This window comes from Neomonachus schauinslandi, chromosome 4 (genome assembly GCF_002201575.2).
Source record: "Neomonachus schauinslandi chromosome 4, ASM220157v2, whole genome shotgun sequence".
NCBI lineage: Eukaryota > Metazoa > Chordata > Mammalia > Carnivora > Phocidae > Neomonachus > Neomonachus schauinslandi.
In genome coordinates, this window is record NC_058406.1 from 73043692 (window position 1) to 73063602 (window position 19911).

The 19911-nt window shown below is 40.5% G+C and overlaps 2 pseudogenes; both read left to right on the top strand.

Annotated features, from left to right (window-relative positions):
* Positions 1-2241: 2241 nt before the first annotated feature.
* On the top strand, positions 2242-3596 carry LOC110580513 (annotated as a pseudogene).
* A 14008-nt stretch (positions 3597-17604) lies between these two features.
* Positions 17605-18145, top strand: LOC110580511 (annotated as a pseudogene).
* Positions 18146-19911: the final 1766 nt, after the last annotated feature.

Below are 19911 nucleotides of genomic sequence, written 5' to 3' on the forward strand. Positions count from 1 at the left end.
AGAAACATCACCAAAGGCAAGGGAAGCAAGGGCAAAAATGAACTATTGGGACTTCAGCAAGATAAAAGCTTTTGCAAAGCAAAGGAAACAGTCAACAAAACCAAAAGACAACCGACAGAATGGGAGAAGATATTTGCAAATGACATATCAGATAAAGGGCTAGTATCCAAAATCTATAAAGAACTCATCAAACTCAACACCCAAAGAACAAAGAATCCAATCAAGAAATGGGCAGAAGACATGAACAGACATTTTTCCAAAGAAGACATCCAAATGGCCAACAGACACATGAAAAAGTGCTCAATATCGCTCGGCATCAGGGAAATCCAAATCGAAACCTCAATGAGATAGCACCTCACACCAGTCAGAATGGCTAAAATTAACAAGTCAGGAAACGACAGATGTTGGCAGGGATGCGGAGAAAGGGGAACCCTCCTACACTGTTGGTGGGAATGCAAGCTGGGGCAGCCACTCTGGAAAACTGTATGGAGGTTCCTCAAAAAGTTGAAAATAGAACTACCCTATGACCCAGCAATTGCACTACTGGGTATTTACCCCAAAGATAGAAAAGTAGGGATCCGAAAGGGTACGTGCACCCCAATGTTTATAGCAGCAATGTCCACAATAGCCAAACTGTGGAAAGAGCCAAGATGTCCATTGACAGATGAATGGATAAAGAAGATGTGGTATATATATACAATGGAATATTACGCAGCCATCAAAAGGAATGAGATCTTGCCATTTGCAACGACGTGGATGGAACTGGAGGGTATTATGTTGAGCGAAATAAGTCAAACAGAGAAAGACATGTATCATATGATCTCACTGATATGAGGAATTCTGAATCGCCCGAAACAAACTGAGGGTTGCTGGAGTGGGGGGTGGGGTGGGAGGGATGGGGTGACTGGGTGATAGACACTGGGGAGGGTATGTGCTCTGGTAAGCGCTGTGAATTGTGCAAGACTGTTGAATCGCAGATCTGTACCTCTGAAACAAATAATGCAATATATGTTAAGAAAAAAAAAAGGAAGAAGAAGAAGAAGGTAGCGGGAGAGGAAGAATGAAGCGGGGGAAATCGGAGGGGTAGACGAACCATGAGAGACGATGGACTCTGAAAAACAAACTGAGGGTTCTAGAGGGGAGGGGGGTGGGAGGATGGGTTAGCCTGGTGGTGGGTATTGAGGAGGGCACATTCTGCATGGAGCACTGGGTGTTATGCACAAACAATGAATCATGGAACACTACATCTAAAACTAATGATATAATGTATGGGGATTAACATAAGAATAAAAAAAAAAAAGAAAAAAAAAGATGACTCTAGCAGCAATTCAGAAAATGGGTTGGAGGAAGCAATGGTAGAGACAAAGGAGAGTTGCAAAGCTTTGCAGCAATCGAGGCAAGATATGTTAATGACCTATGATGGTTAGAGTAACAGTGAAGATGAGGAGAACTAGACAATCTAGACACATTAAAAAGTTAGAATCAGTAGGTCTTGATGATTGATTGGATGTAGGCAAAAGGATTATCAACCTTATGGTTTGCCCAGGACTAAAGAGGTTCCCGAGATATGAGACTTTGAGTTTCAAAATTAAGAATGTTCCAGGCAAGGGCGCCTGGGTGGCTCAGTTGGTTAAGCGACTGCCTTCGGCTCAGGTCATGATCCTGGAGTCCCTGGATCGAGTCCCGCATCGGGCTCCCTGCTCGGCAGGGAGTCTGCTTCTCCCTCTGACCCTCCCCCCTCTCATGTGCTCACTCTCTCTCATTCTCTCTCTCTCAAATAAATAAATAAAATCTTTAAAAAAAAGAATGTTCCAGGCAAGCCATTCCAGTTTTTACAGAACTGTAGGAGTCCTATGGATATGGAATTTTTCATACTAACACCAAGAAAGCCCTGGGAAAATGGGAATGAATTTGTCACCCTAATGGGGTTGAAGCTGTAGGTGAGTGAGGGTGGCACCTAATTTTTGGTGCCACTGGTATCTCCAGTCACTGAGACTGGCAAGGCAGGAAAAGAAACAGATTCAGGTGGGAAGAAAATGTTGAGTTTTATTTTTGGACATGTCCAGCTTCAGGGGTTTATAGAATACCAAAGAAGAAATGTCTAGCAGACAATTAGGTCCTTTTAAGAATCTGGTACTTGACAGTTTCTCTTACAATGATCCCCTAAGAGTCATGCTGTAAGAAGCAATGAACTCTCCTCTTCATCTCCGCCATCTGCTTGGCTGCCACAAAGCAGCAACCATGTGTGAATGCATTTCCATCCATGCTGACCAGGCTGGTGTCCAGATTGGCAATGCCTGCTGGGAGCTCTATTGCCTGGAACATAGCATTCAGCCCAATGGCCAGATGCCAAGTGACAAGACCATTAGGGAAGGAGATGACTCCTTCAACCTCTTCTTCAGTGAGACAGGTGCTGGGAAGCATGTGCCCAGAGCCATGTTTGTAGACCTGGAACCCACGGTCATTGATGAAGTTCGCACTGGCCCCTACCCCCAGCTCTTCCACCCTGAGCAGGTCATCACAGGGAAGGAAGATGCTGCCAACAACTATGCCAGAGAGCACTACACCACTGGCAAGGGGATCACTGACCTTGTCTTGAACTGAATTTGGAAACTGGCTGACCAGTGCATAGGTCTTCAGGGCTTCTTGGTTTTCCACAGCTTTGGAGCAGGAACTGGTTCCGGGTTCACCTCCCTGCTGATGGAACATCTCTCTGTCAATTATGGCAAGAAGTCTAAGCTGGAGTTCTCCATTTACCCAGGCCTCCAAGTTTCCACAGCTGTAATCGAGCCCTAAAATTCCACCCTCACTACGCATACCACCTTGGGGCACTCTGATTGTGCCTTCGCAGTAGACAATGAGGCCATCTATGACATCTGTCGTAGAAACCTTTGTATTGAATGCCAACCTACACTAACCTAAATAGGTTGATAGGTCAAATTGTGTCCTCCATCACTGCTTCTCTCAGATTTGAGAGAGCCGTAAATGTTGATCTGACAGAATTCCAGACCAACCTGGTACCCTATCCTCATATCCACTTCCCTCTGGCCACCTATGCCCCCGTCATCTCTGCTGAGAAAGCCTACCACGAACAGCTTTCTGTAGCAGAGATCACCAATGCATGCTGTTGAGCCAGCGAACCAGATGGTGAAATGTGACCCTTGCCATGGTAAATACATGTCTTCTGCCTGTTGTACCATGGCAATGTGGTTCCCAAAGATGTCAGTGCTGCCATTGCCAACATCAAGACCAAGTGTACCACCCAGTTTGTGGACCAGTGCCCCACTGGCTTCAAAGTTGGCATCAATTACCAGCCTCCTATTGTAGTACCTGATGGAGACCTGGTCAAAGTACAGCGATCTGTGTGCATGCTGAGCAACACCACAGCCATCGCTGAGGCCTGGGCTCACCTGGACCACAAGTTTGACCTGATGTATGCCAAACGTGCCTTTGTTCACTGTTATGTGGGTGAGGGCATGGAGGAAGGAGAGTTTTTTGAGGCCCATGAGGACATGGTTGCCCTTGAGAAGGATTATGAGGAAGCTGGTATGGATTCTGTTGAAGGAGAGGGTGAAGAAGGAGGAGAAGAACACTAAAGTTAAAAATGTCACAGAGGTGCTGCTTTTACAGGGAAGCTTGTTCTGTTTTGAATATTGAAAAGTTGTGCTCTGTTAATTTGTGGATAACTGTGTATACTCTCATATACAATTACTGACCTATGCCTTAAAACACAATGCTTTGTTACAGACCCAAGCTGTCCATTTCTCTGATGGGCATGAATAAAGTATTCCCCTTGTCTTAAATGAATAAAAGGAAAAAAGAAAAAGAGAAAATTAGATTTTTTTTTAAAGATTTTATTTATTTGACAGAGAGAGACACAGCGAGAGAGGGAACACAAGCAGCGGGAGTGGAGGAGGAAGAAGCAGGCTTCCTGCTGAGCAGGGAGCCCAATGTGGGGCTTGATCCCAGGACCCTGGGATCATGACCTGAGCTGAAGGCAGACGCTTAGCGACTGAGCCACCCAGGCATCCTGAGAGAAAATTAGATTTAAAATATAGTTTGGAAGTTATTGGCCTATAGATGGCACCTGAAGCTATGTAAATAAGTAAGACTGCCCAGGGATGGTTTATACCAGAGAAGAGGAAAGGAGAGGGAAGGGAAGTGAGGATAGAACCCTGGGAAACACCAATATTTACAAGATATATAAAGGTGACTGAGATGTAGCAGCTATAATGGCAAGATAAAAATTAAGAGTACATTGTCTAGAATTCAGAGCAAGACAATGCTGGAAGGATGTGAGGTCAATGTCAAGTGCTGCACACAGATCAGGTAAGATAAAGGCTGAAAATTATCCTTTGGATTTAACAACATGGTCATTATTGATCTCGTTGAAAGCAGTTTTAAGAGAAATGGGAGAGAGGAGTTAGACTGAAGAATGAATGGCAGATAAGAAAACAGAGAGAAAGAAAGAAAAGAAGGAAGGAAAGAAGGAAAGAAGGAAAGAAAGAAAGAAAGAAAAGAAAAAAGAAAGAAAAGAAAGAAAGAAAGACTGTTTCAAAAAGTTTCCAAGGAAGAAAAATATAAATGGAATAGATGAAGGGAGATGTGAGGTTAAGGAAAATGTTTTTTATAATGGGTACCTTAGCCCAAGTCTTCTAGGAAACATGCCTGAAGTGAGGATTAAAACACTGTTCTTCATGGGGCACCTGGGTGGCACAGTCAAACAGCCAATTCTTGGTTTCAGCTCAGGTCATGATCTCAGGGTCGTGGGATTGAGCCCTGCGTTGGGCTCCGCACTCAGCCCAGAGTCTGCTTGAGATTTTCTCTCCCTCTCCCTCTGCCCTTCCCGCTTGTGCTCTCTCTCTAAAATAAATAAATAAATCTTAAAACAAACACTATTCTTCATTTGTAAGATGCAAGCCCAGGGAAATGAGGGTAAGGAAAGGAGGAACAAAGCAAGGAGGGACACAAACCAATGTGATGAGCTGCACCAAAGCACTGATTGTCCCTTCGTAATGATCTATGAAGACACACAATAGGGTGCTCAGCAGGTGTGTCTGCAGGCCTTTGCGGAGGGCTGTACAAAGGAAGCACACCCCAGAGTAGTCCCCATGGGGTAGGCAGGAGCATTGGAAATTTACTTTATCCCTCGCTACTCTTAAATCTCATTGGTCAATATTCATCCTATAAGAAACTTACTCCTCCACACTTCCAGGCTATGTCATTTAATTCCCTAGCAGTCACCAGGAAGTCGAATTCCATGCCCTGAGTGTAGTTCTTAGTCCAATCTGAATGAAACATTCAAGGCACCCTGGAACAGAGAGCTCAGTGTGTGGGCCACGGGAGCCGTGCAGGTTCAAGGCTCCAACTCAGACTGCAGCAAAGGTGCAGTGATGGCAATGGTGACAGAAAATCAGTCAAAATACAGCTTAGAGAAAAAAAGAAAGGGAATACATGAAAGCAGAATTAAAAGAAATCATAGATAGAATAAGAAGTTCCAACAGTTAATAGGGATTTCAAAACATCAAGAATCTGAAAGACATAATATTTGAAGACATAATGGCAGATGTTCTAGAATTGAAGAAAAATCCACGTATGAAGCATGGTATTAAATGATGTTGGTGTGCATCTCAGTCTTAGCTCTCTGTCCTACTTATCTCTTGTTTGAGCTAGTGCTGCACTGATTAACTTCAGGCAGGCACAACCTTATTATACCTTATCTCATGCCTGTGCTGCTCACTTCTCACTTGTTGCCCTGGGGTTTCTGGATTGATATCAAGGCACAGATGCTATGGTACCAAATATGAAAACGCCATAAGTGAAAGGGAGTTAACCTTCTATGGGGTGACTCTTTGACATCATTTTTCCTCCACCAACCACAAACTTTCAGTGCCAGGTGCTAAACAACACTCACGGGGATAGAACTCCAGGCAGAGGTCTTCAGTCACATTATCAAGTGAGCTGGTACAGTGGGCACGGGGATAAAGCTGGAAGCCATTCCACACCAGGCTAGCTTACTGTACACAGAAGTGACTGCAAACTATATAAATATACTCAACTAAATGATTCCCCAATTAAATTAGATCCCCAAAACACTTCCAATATCACCCACCTCAAGGGTAAATATGAAAGAGGATATTAGTCTGGGTTCTTCAGAGAAACCAAAAGGATATATATCTATATAGAAAGAGATTTATTTTAAGGAATTGGTTCATACCACTGTGAAGGTGATCTCAAGACCCTCAGTCCGCAAACTGGAGATCCAGGAGAAGTAATGGTGTAGTTCCAGTCCAAAAACCAAGGTTGAAGATCCAAGAGGAGCCCATGTTTCAGTTCAAGTCTGAAGGCAGCAGATTTGAGTGAAGTCTCAGCTCAACACTCAAGCAAAAGGAGTTCCCTCTTACTTGTGGAAGGGTAGGCAATTGGCCTTCAACCAATTGGATGAGGGCCACCTACATTAGAGAGGGCAATCTGCTTTACTCAGTCTACCAACTCAAATGTTAATCTCATCCAAAAACACTCCCACAGATATCCAGCATGACATTTGACCAAATATCTGAGCACTCGATGGTCCAGTCAAGTTAACACATAAAACTAACCATCACAGGAAGTCAAAGTAGAATGGTCTAGTGATTTTAACAAATTGCAGTAAAGTATCCTACTTTTCCAAACTTCACAAAAGCATATGACCATATGAGCATTTTGAAAGGCCGATGTAAGTGAGGGGCCCTGAGGCTAAGCTTCATTAGTTTCAAGCAATGTTGAGTGACCTAGATATTGAGTCTATATAAATATATACCCTCAATACATAGTGTCAAAAGAAAGCACCACTAATACCACTGCTGGTGAGACAGCAGCTTTTCTTCTAAAATTTAGGTTTTGTCTAGTATTTTCAATACATGGGCTAGAACGTACCAGGAATCTGCTCCCACCACAGAGCCTGGGGCTGCCGTACCCACCTGATCATGTGAGTAAACATTTAGTCATCCCAAGTAGTCTTCATTTCATTTCATTCATCACAATAATTGGTATAAATACTTCCTTTCCACTTGAAACAAATAGCACCTCTGGAGTGTTTGGACAATACTAGATTTCTGATCCTTATCAGAAAAAAAGATACCCCCATTGTCATTTGACATTGTAATTGGTTGAAGGATTTTATGCTACGCTACAGGATGCAATATAGTCCTTCCAGGTGTTTAGTTAAACTTGATTTTATTCTTAAAGGAAAAATCATTTGTAATTTTATATTTTCTTTTTCAAGAAACAAGTTTGTACTGTTTCCACAAGATCAGCTATCAAGGTAGCTCTGATATCCAGTCCCATGTGAATCAGTCCCATGTGAATCAGCACCACGTACAGAATTGAGCAGGAAAGTCACTTTCTGAAGGTTTCCAGGGTCCGAACTTTGCAAGTCACCTAAAGGAGGAGGTAGGAAAAGGGATAGGTTTACTCTTTGTGTACCTTAGGGAGAACTAGAAGGAAGGTTTCTCCTCTTCCTCTTTCTGTCCTCCTCCTCCCCTCCCCCCCACCTCCTCCTTCTCCTCCTTCTCTCAGTTCTACCAGATGGAGATGTTGGTGATCTGGTAATCCCAGAAGCTCCATAAAAAAAAGGCAAAAACTTCGAATTGCACCCCATCACACTCCCAATGGAAAGTATATCCTGGAAAAAAGGGTTATAGGTCAAAATCCACTGAGGAGATTCCAAACCAAGACACAAAACAGTCCCTCTTTTAATCCTCTACAATCTCAGTAACAAGAAGACCTTCTCCCTTCCTCAAGGATATCTTCATCCCAGAAGAGGGTACTGTCTAGTCTACTGAAATATTTCCATCCAGTTCCTGCCCTCATGCTCTAGAATCTCAGGGAAATTGAAGGAAAAAATTAATATGAGGAAGACACAAAGATATGGGTAGAAGTTTAGTATGTTAAAGGTAGTATAATAAATCTATGTAGGGACACCAAAAACTGAAATTTGATTTTCTGGTGAAAGACTCAAAACCAAATTCTAGGGGTTTTTTCCACCTTTCCTTAAACTCTCTTAACTGGCACAGCAGATTAATCCATGTTCTCTTTCCCCATTCCCAAATATAAGCCTTATGTCCAAGTACACTGAACATTCCTAGTTAAGACTATATTCTACCACACTTGTACCTTCTCTTCCCACCAGTCAAGTTGTATGCTCATCAAAAATCAGTTTGTGATGTGCTTTCATTATTCTAATTGCTTTATTGAGTTAAAAATTAACTGATGAAGTATATGCAAGAAAAGAGAGGTAGATTTTTTTTATGAAACTTAAACTGAATGCTTTGGTAAAAACTAGATAAAGGCAGTTGCTAAAAAAAAAATCTGCTGTCAAATTAAGTGTGAGTGAGACAAAAAGATTGGTGAAAAACTTAAAATCTCAAGGGATACTGCACTAAGATTGCTTTGCAAATGTCTTTAAAGTTTTGTGCAGCTTTCAAGAAGCTAAAACTGAAAATCATAGACAGTGAATTATGATTAAGATTAAAGCAAAAATAAAAACAACTTAGAACACTGAGTGGATTCACATTTAAAAAATAAAACAAGGCATTAGCCCAATATCAAAATGTCAGTTGGAGTTTAATATAAAATAGAATGTGAATGTGTCTCATTTTGAATGTGTCCCCACTTTGAGGCTTTAAACTGATTACCATTCTCTAGAGCCTTCCACTGTGCAACATTTCCACGCTTATCTTCCAAAATGTCTTCCAAATGCTGTGAACACAGCATTTCCCAATGCCTGCCCAACAAACCAAACTCTGCAGTCTTAGCAAATTCTACATAATTTTGCCTAACTTAATTTTCTAATTTTATTTTCTAGTCATATACTTTATCCGTAGCCCAACCGGACTCACAATTCTCTGGACCCATGTTGTAATTTTAAGCTCATGCTAGTTTCTTTAATTGGAAGAAAGAGAGGAAGGGAAAGAGAAGGGAAGAAAGGAGGAAGGCAGAAAGGCAGGGAGGAGGGAGGAAGACTTAGCTTCCTGATGAGGAGGCTCCAGTGACAGGTATGAGGCAGTGATGATTTCATCCCATCACAGATGGTCCCAGGGCATCTGACCTCCCACTCAGTTCTGGCTACCCCACTTAGTACATGGATTCACGGTGATGTGCCCAAGTGCTGTCAAATGTGGCAAGTATGAGGAATACATCAACATACATAAATGACAGCCATCATGTGGAAGAAAGCAGAATTCAAAAATTCTATAAGCAGAATGTAGGTAGCTAACCTTAAAAAGGACAGATGTAAATTTTGAGTGATGTAGAGAACTAGTGTTCATTTGACTGTCTTATTCTATAAATTTGCTTAAGTTCACAATAAAAAGAAATTTATAAACATATACAAAATGTTCTACAAGCTGAAGAAGTTAGTTATAAAGTGAATTAGGGGAAACTAAAGTACTCTGGGTTGGGAAGGAAAAGACAGGACCATTAGTTAGCAACCAGTTGAGCCCCAATCTGGGAGTTCTTAAACAACCAACAGACTACGTAATTTCAGAGTAATTTCTAAAATAACACATATTCTATCTTTTTAGTCCCTTCGTTTCTTCCTCATTCCTGAACCAAGAGGGAACTAATAATTCAATTGTTTTTCTATCCTTTTGCATTAGTTTTCTGCCTGTAATTTTATTTTTCATTGGTTCGATGAAGTTTTTCTAAAAAATGACAGAATTTTGAAAACTCTAAGCTAGAAAAGACCTTGAGCAATTATCTTCCATTTCCCTACTTTTAGACAGCATCACAACAATGCTATCCCAGGCGGATGATGAGCTATGTTATTTTTTAAACCTCCAGAGGAGAAGATGCTTCAATTGCCCAACGTTAACTACTCTCACTGTCAGGAAATTCTTCCATATATCATCTCAGTCTCTCATGCTGCTGTTCAAATCCGTTCCCACTCGGCACAGCTGAGTTCATATTGAGAAGAGCTGGTCTTCGGCCTCCATGTAGCAATTCCTCATTTGCTGCCACTGTAATGTAATGAGATTGAATTTGCTGTATAGCTTTGATTTAGTCCTTAGCTTATATCCTTCTCCAAGCTGATTAACCCCAGCTCCCCAACCTACCCAGAGAGTTCATTCATACTCTTATCTGTACTCCCACATCACTTTGTAAGTATCTCTACCAGAACATTATCACAATTTAGTGTGATTATATGTTTGTCTGACTGTCTCCCCACACCTCCTTCTGTCTTATTTGCGTACCTATCTCTGTGATTGGCATATAATAGGTCCTCAATAAATGACTATTGAATGACTCAATGAATTGCTGAAATGGCATCCAGATAAACCATTTTCTTCTAACCATTCAGTCACAGTTGTGGCTGTCTTCTGTTAGTTAAGTTTCTGTTGACAACAAGGAACAGAAACCAACTCTAGTAGTTTGAGCAAAAACAGGGAATTTAGTGCAAGACTAGTAGAAAACCTAACCGAATCTAAGGAAGAATTAAACCAAAGCTCAGAAAAAGTAGGAACTAGTGCAGTTCCATGTATTTCTTCAGCAGGCGGTGGTGGGTCTCCCTTCCAGAGCAACTTCCAATAACACTGTTGCTCCTCTGGCAAGATTTCCAGTTCGCGAGAGCGACAAACTGATTGGCTTACCTTAGAGCAGATGACAGGCCTAAGCCAGTAAGTCATGGTCCAGGAGACTCGTTCCTAACATTGAGATGGCCTTCAGGGTGGGCGGAAGGAGAGCACATATCTGTGCACGTTGCAGCTCCTTAGAGAAGGGGAACCCTGCATTGTGGATCTACCAAAGGAGGTGCCTCCTACAAATGCTCACGGATCCTTCAGCCCCACTGTCTCTGTTGAGTTCTTATGAGGATGTCAGAGAGCTGAATAAACAAGGTAATTCAACCTTACTTTTTTTGCCTATTTTTCTTCCAGCCTCTGGTACCATGATTTAAGAAGATAAAAACCTGTCTTACTCAGTTGAAGTGTAAATTTCCTTTGAACTATGGATCAGTGCTTGAGCTAATGACAAATATTATCACAAGATTTACAGCACAAAGAAAAATCTTTCTTTCTGAAATTCAGTGCACTTTGTATGTCACTGAATTGGTAGCAGACTCATACGTGAGGTACTGAATAGCCAGGAATAAATGGGTAGTGGCCAAGACCCCAAACACCCTTCTAGTTGGCTCAGCAAGGTTTCAGCAGCCTATCTTGAGCTTCCTCATAAGGATATCTGCCCCAAAAAAAGACCCTGGAGAAGGAGGGAAGGAACAGTGGGTCAGCTATATACTAATAACACTTGCAATAATTTAGCAGTTTTCAATTTAAGTCTCTTATCTCTTATCTCTTATCTCACTTTATAATTGAGTTAAACACCTACAGTACGTGAAAAATAACCACAAATTCTTTCTAGCTCCTCCCACGAAGAGGAGTCCATTTTTCCAGCCCTTGAATAGCGGTTGGCCTTGAGATTTGGTTTGACTGAGTGAGGAAGAAGTGACATTGTGTGAATTCCAAGCATAGGCCTCAGGAGGTCACATAAGAGGACAAGAAACCATGTGAGAACTTCTAAGTTTGGGGGTGTTTGCTGCATAGAAATACATAATCTATACATCACCAAAACACACAGCTAATTTCAGACTAGAGTAAAAGAACAGGGATCCAATAAGGCATTTATAAAAACATATATTTCAAAGTATCTCTTGCCTTTTATTTGGTATGCATAAATCTATAATCTTCGTTCAAAAAATTTTTGTTATTTATACACACACACACACCTATATACATATTTTTATAACCCATCAAATTTATAAGCATATTAATCTTGATTTCCTAACATTTTGAAATAATGTTCATACTTAGAATTTGGCTAATCCAGGATCGTTCTTCTCCAGGTTTTTTAAGACATTCAGGCAGTCTATAAAATCTTCTTCCGATGTAAGACCATTTTCAAAATTCTCGCTACTCTTTTTGCATCATTTACTGAGAGAATTAAACTTATGTTTTATATGTTTCCAGTTCTGTTCTCCTGAGTGAGTTATCTGAAAGTTAACTGGGTAGTTGAAATCTATGGACCATCTCCCTGGTTGTGGAGATTTGGCTTTGTTCCACTTCATCTTCCCTGACTTCTTGATTTGGAGATCTGTCACACGCCCCTGCTGTGAGATCTTCTTTATTCTGTTTTCCTTTTATCTTTACCCAGAGACTTTCAAGAATTCTTCTTTGTTCTTCCTATTTCCATAGTTACTTTGGTATTTCAATATCTTCCTAGGTCTCATCCTGCTAGATAGAGAAGTTTATGGATGCTTAGTTTGAATATGGAATGAGAGCTGGGATACTTAATGAGTAACACAGAAGCCAGCCTAGAAATTCCCACAGCTGGCCATATCGTATACCCTTCTGTACTCATTATTTTACTATGTTTTTGATAATATTCTGCTTCTCAAAGACTAAACAAGTCACCATTTCTTGCCTTAAAAAAATCATATTCACTTTCTATGGTTCCATCTTTTATTCATTTTTAATCTGAAAAATGAAAAAAATTCATTTTTAATTTTAATTAAAATTTATTCAATTTTAATTTTATTGCCCTGTGTCAGTTTCCAGTTTCTGATCTTTTCTCCCATGATGATTATTTGCTTTCTATTCCTCACTCCCTCGACTCCCCTTCCTCTAAGTCTGGTATCTCCTTTTACCTTAGAAAAGAGATCGTAATCACCCTGATAAACCATAGACAAAAAACCGGTTTACCACAGAACTAGCTGCCCCTATTCACATTCACAACCTGCCCTTCTAAAAAAATAACGCTTTTCTGGAAGAGGGGGTGGGAGAGTGCTCCATGGAAGTACTGAGACACTATTGACTAAAAACATCAAAAAGAAATTCTTCTAATTCTCTTTATATGGAGGTTATTAGATGAGAGGGGAGGGGAGAGAAGGAAAGACAAGCATTTGATCCCATTCTTCAAACAGCACGACTGAGCACTTTGCTAATACGGTTGACATCCACATGCCTCAGTTTCTAACATGCTTTGCATAAATTATCCTATGTGTGAAGAGAGCAGGTAGATAATAAATGAACTTTGTCCATGAAAAAAAGACTTTTAATACACTATACATATATAAGAAAAAATTATTTCCATTTTACACCTAAGCAAAAGGGAGTCTGAAAGTTGAAGGCCTGCCTAATCTCATACGCCTGGTCTCCTGACCACTATGAACTTTTGTATCACACTCTCTTCTTACAAGGCAAGGATTTATAGAAATCTCTGACTTGAAAGAGTTTACAAATCAGTTATGGAAAAAGGTCACACACAAAAGAGCAAATAATAGCATCATCATCATCATCATCATCACTGCTATTATTTAGTGCTTATCTTGTGCCAGACATTGTTTTACACACAATGATTCATTTAATCCTCTCTGCAGTCTCATCAGACAGGCATTACTTTATCTTCAGTGTAGAGTAGAAGTAACTTCAGAACAGAAAGGTTTAGTGACTTGACTGAGGTCACCAGGAAGGTGAATGGTACCACCAGGATTTGAAGTCAGTTGCCTAGCTCCAGAGTCTATGTGTCGGATTACTATATTCTACTGCCTTTCTATGAAACAGTATACAGAATGCATTCCATATTCATGATTTAATAAGTGTGGTAGGGGGTCAGGGAAATTCATATTGAGGGAAAGAGAGAAGAAAGAAACAAGGGCAAGCATTCATCTCACCAGAAACAACGACAACAAAAAACGAGCATAGAACAGGAAAGTGGGATAAGATTTATTTAACTGGAAGAAGCTAAGAAAAGATCATGGCAGAAAAGAAAAAGAAAGTCTGTGCTTGGCATTTTCAGGAACTGCCATCGGAGCCATTCTGACCAAAGCAGAGGATGTGGGTAAAGGCATAACAACGGAGTGTTAGGTATGAATATGTTGTGGCTGGTCTACAACGAAAAGCTAGGTTTCGATGCAGTAATAAACAATGGGAAACCACAAAGGCTTTTTGGTAAGGAGCTAAAGTCCACAAATTTGTTTTGCTGTGATAAACGGACTAGATTAGGGAGGGGAAGACACAAGATCTGCAGGAAGGCATTAAGCAACTCTTGCAATCTTCCCGGGTAGCATGAGGTAACAAGGACTTGAACCAGAATGATGTGGAGGGGGAGGGGAGGACAAAGAGGCCATAACTGACTGACATCATTCACAGAAAATTCACAGGTCCTGGTGACAGGATGGGGAAAACTCTGGATTTCCAAGACATGACCCATACCCTTGCACAACAAATACAGTTCTCTGTATGGTTCCTGTAGCATTAGAATTTGCAACCTCTCCAATGTGTAGTTCTGGGGGAGTTCAGCAAAGGCATTTGCCTGCAGGAGATGGAAGACCAAAGAACTGTGGCCCCACCCTAAACCATATACAAACCATATACCATAAACATACTACAAGGAATAGAAAAATGAAGGACATGTCCAATAACCGCGAGAGGGTTTTTTCAGGAGAAAGGGGCTTTAGCCATTAACAGTGACACCTTGGACAAACAATTTACATTTTCTGAAACTCAGCTTCCTGGTTTATAAAATGAAACTAATAGGATTTACCCCCCCAAACTTGTTGATGCCATTTAATGAGCCATGCTATATAAAACCCTTAGGATAGTGCCTAGCATTGAATAGCTACTAAGTAAATGACAATAATTATAGTTGTAGGTATTCTTTTCTGACGCAATCACAGACTTGAGGTGCAAATGCAAGCTAGTGTTTCTGTATTTTTTATTCACACATGTTTGCTGGGCACCTACTAGCTCTGTTGGGAAGCATCAGAAACATATAAAGTATAAACATAGTTTATGCCCTTGAGAAATTCCTTGGTAAGAAGTAGAAGGGTTAGAGTAAAATGTATTATTAACAGGAGAAGTGGACAATACCATCTAAAAAGAAAAGCTGTAAATCAAAGACTAGGGAGAGACAAAATTCAAGACTGGAATCAAGAAGAGCATGTATGGGAAAATGTCACAAAAGGTGAAAGTGAAAGAATAAGTCTTAGATTATGCTGAATTTGAAATTTCTGGAAAGATACAACATTTCATGCTCCACAGAATAATGAGTATCCACAAATAATAACTCTGTAACAACTAACTCATGTATCACTTACTACATACCAAGCACTAGTCTAAGACCTTTATACATATTAGTTCGCTTAATTTGCAGAACAACTTCTGACATAGCTTCTATGCTTTCCCTTGTACAAATGAATAACCAAAGGCCCACAGAGGTCAATAATTTGTCTAAAGTTATTCAACTACTAAATGGTGGAGGTACAACTTAAAACTAGGCACTTCCGGCTCCATAGTCCAGGCTCTTAGGGGCATCTGCAATTAGATCCCAGAAGAAGAGAGGTATTTCATGGCAGACAGCTTTCTCAGAGTAAAAGAAAATATAACTCTAATATGGTCAGCTCAGTGTGCTATTTTCCTAGACTAGGTATCCAAGTAGCTTCATGGAATCAGTCCTTCCTCTTTTTCTCATCAAACTTTGCTATCAGGAAAGACTAAAGCAAAACCGTGTTTTTGAAGTTCTGAGGAGAAAATTAACAACCCTTGGGCATGCCTAGGAGCAAGACAAGCCATCTCTGCTTTCCAAGTGAGTGCTGGAATTCTGGAAGACAAAGCTGAATTTGGGAATTGAAAGACTGACCGTACAAATAATGTTGCAGAATGGGATATGGTTGCTCTTACACTTAAGATATTACAATGAAGAGACCCTTCCAGAGCGAGAACAACTTCACTGAGTCAGGGAAGCGAGAGGTTCCCATTGGCATGCCAAATGGATACCTGACTACTTGACACAATTCAATGACACACCAAAACCACATCAAGACATCCCTGAATACACAAAGCAAAGTCAGGAATAATACCAGGAAAATGTTACTGAGTGCTTATTCTGCGTCAGATATAGTTCCAAGTGCTTTCCATGCAGTATCTAACTTAACCTCCCAATTCTATGTGAGGGGTAGTATGGTTTTCATTTTACAGATGACGAGACTGAGATACAAAGACCACACAGCTAAGGAGGGCTACTGTCAGAATTCAAACCCAAGTAGCCTGACGGAGAGCCGCTGCTAAGCGGAACAATTTATTACATTCAGGTACACATGTAATCTATATTTTTTCTCATTTCTTTTATACCTGGAAGTATGTACCTCTTAATCCCCTTCACCTATTGACTGGACTGATACTTCTCACACAATTCAGAGCACTTTTCAGGCCTTATGAAGGCCTGAGTCAAAAACTCTTGCTCTTAACTGCTGAAGAGCTAACCTCTTCATTAGCCTTTCTCGCCTATTAATCAAGGTTAGGCCTAAATTTTCTCATATTTCAGGATGATATATGAGTTAAAAATATAATTATAGGTATATATATCAGCAATGATGCTAGTTCGTAGACCAATTGAGGAAGAAACAATGATTTGAAATTTGAGTTGGTTAGCAAATATGTCTTTAAGTCTATGAGATTCATTAAGTAGTGATGTTTTCTTTTTATGTGGAGTAATTTTCTGTTAACTTAAGTGGGACAATAAGACAGGGAGTCTATTAAGTATTTTTTTCTACTTAACCAGAACAAACTTTGAATAAAACCAGCATGAAAAACTAAAAGCTCTCCACTAAAGTCATATAACGGTTCACCACTAGATGGAGCAACTAAATTTTAAATTTTTCACTCATGGCAAAACTTTAAGTTTGTTTTGAATTTAGTCCTGATTTTAGGTCACTTATTTCTTATCTCCTCCCTTTGTTTTTCTTCATCAGATATTTGGACATGTATTATAATCTCTGGCAGAGAACATTTAATAAAAAACATCGTTGCTATTAGTGCATTTCATGTTCATAAACTTAAAGCTCTGTGTGAAAAGATGGACCATAGGCATAAATTCAGAATAAAAATTCAGAGTTTCAAGTAAAATAAATTAGAAATTCAACCTACACAAATTTTAATATGCTTCACAACTACATTAGCTGCTCTCCTATCTGCAATCTGCTAGTGAACAATGTGACCCCTCCCATTGAACGAAGCAAAAATTACCTCTGACCCACCCAAACAAGTGTCACACTGTTTGTGTATAGATGTCCTCATGTATAGATGGCTTTGTGCATGCATTAAACAATGCAGGCCTGGCTGGAAGAGCCAGGATGATGTTTGGTGGTGTGGCATAGGAAACACAACAGTTTAGGGTCAACAATTTCTGCACAGCTGGGGGAAGTTTTTCTAGACCCCACTTTCAGTGAAAGCCAGAGTGATCATCCATTCATTTAATAAATATTAAGAGATTATTAAGGTTATCACAACGCCCATATTATGGGCATCAGATCTACACTCACTTTCATCTCAGGGACAGAACTTTGTCTCAGAATTAGGCTGAGACTGACCGTGCACTGGAAATTTCAGCATTACATGGGTCTGTTCTGGAAAAACAAGAAAGAAGGATAGCTAGAATGAGTGAAACAAGTGTTGAGGACTGTGATAACCAGGGTGATGGAGGTAGGAAATCAAAACCAAATGGGGCTTTTGGCTTTCGGCTCGGGGAGGCAAAGGTGCAACTTTCTTCGGTCGTCCCAAATCCGGGTTCATCCGACACCAGTCACCTGCAATGCCACCTAAGTTCGGCCCCAACGAGATCAAAGTCGTGTACCTGAGGTGCATGGGTGGCAAAGTCAGTGCCACATCTGCCCTGGCCCCGAAGATCCGCCCGCTGAGTCTGTCTCCAAAAAAGGTTGGTGATGACATCGCCAAGGCAACCAGTGATTGGAAGGGTCTACGGATTACAGTGAAACTGACCATTCAGAACAGACAGGCCCAGATTGAAGTGGTACCTTCTGCCTCTGCCCTGATTATCAAAGCTCTCAAGGAACCACCAAGAAAAACATTAAGCACAGTGGAAATATCACTTCTGATGAGATTGTCAATATTGCCCGACAGATGCAACACTGATCTTTAGCCAGAACACTCTCTGGAACCATTAAAGAAATCCTGGGGACTGCCCAGTCTGTGGGCTGCAATGTTGATGGCCGCCACCCTCATGACATCATAGATGACATCAACAGTGGTGCGGTGGAATGCCCAGCTAGTTAACTACAAAGGAAAATGTTTCAATAAAGGATCATTTGACAACCAAAAAAAAAAAAAAAACCAAATGGGGACAGACACTTTCCCTTTATCCACTACTGACTATGGGTGTCAACAATGCTAGACATAGAATACTAGAGATCCACGTCAGAACCACACAGAACATTAAGGTTTGTTCTGAACCTCATTGTGTTTAATACAGCTACTTGTTAGTTATATGTTCATGTTTCAGGCTGAGCCATTTTAGTCTGATTTTTTTGTCATTAAAAAGACTTGAATTAAAGAATACTTTTGCCCCTGCAAAAAACAGTACAGAGTTTCCTCAAAAAGTTAAAAATTGGGGCACCTGGTGGTTCAATCAGTTAAGCGTCCGACTCTTGATCTCAGGGGGCGTGGAGCCTGCTTAAGATTCTCTCTCTCCCTCTGCCTCTGCCCCCTTCCACCCCTGCTCATGTGCTCTCTCTCGCTCTCAAAAAAAAAAAAAAAAAAAAGTTAAAAATAGAACTACCCTACGATCCAGCAATTGCGCTACTGGATATTTACCCAAAGAACACAAAAACACTAATTCAAAGGGATATATGAACCCCTATGGTTATTAGCAGTATTATTTACAATAGCCAAACTAGTGACAGAGCCCAAATGTCCATGGATTGATGAATGGATAAAGAAGATGTGGTGTATATATATTTATATATACTGTGTATGTATATATAAATAATGGAATACTACTCAGCCATAAAAAGAATGAAATCTTGCCATTTGCAATGACATGGATGGAGCTAGAGAGTATAATGCTAAGTGAAATAAGTGAGTCAGAGAAAGACAAAAACTGTATGATCTCACTCATATGTGGAATTTAAAAACAAAACAAATGAGCAAGGGGGAAAAAAGAGAGAGACACACAAACCAAGAAACAGACTCTTAACTATAGAGAACAAACTGATGGTTACCAGAGGGGAGGTGGGTTGGGGGATGGGTGAAACAGGTGATGGGGATTAAGGAGAGCACTTGCTGAGATGAGCGCTGGGTGTTGTATGGAAGTGTTGAATCACTATATTGTACACCAGAAACTGATATAACACTGTATGTTAACTAACTGGAATTTAAATAAAAACTTAAATTTCGGGCGCCTGGGTGGCTCAGATGGTTAAGCGTCTGCCTTCGGCTCAGGTCATGATCCTGGAGTCCCGGGATCGAGTCCCGCATCGGGCTCCCTGCTCGGCAGGGAGTCTGCTTCTCCTCCCTCTGACCCTCCTCCCTCTCCTGCTCTCTGTCTCTCGTTCTCTCTCTCTCAAATAAATAAATAAAATCTTTAAAAAAATAAAAAATAAATAAATAAATAAAAACTTAAATTTCTTTTAGTTTAAAAAATAAAAAAATAAAGAATACTTTCGTATAACATTAAAATTCTCTGTCTAGACCAATAACAGGAGTCAAGATTCTGTTGATTAGAAGAAGCAAGTCAGGTGCGCAGCCCTCTTGCCAGAATGATGCCTCATTACAGCTTTTCCTGCCTGAACAGAACAGCTGCGCTAATGCTCAAACACTTTCCTCGTGGGCTAGTTGGGGAGCCATTCACCCAAAGACCATTTAATTTTATCTTATTTAGAGTTTGAATAAGCCTGATTATCTGGTTTCTTAGTCCTTAGCAGATCTGAGATAACAAATGAGAAAGAGAATGACAATAACAAAACTTATCGAGCACCCATTATTTCCCAGGCATTGTTCTAAGCAGTTTTATTTCACTTAATCCTCACTACAACCTCATGAGCTAGGTGCTATTATTATCCACCAGGTCACACGTGGAAAAAAAAAA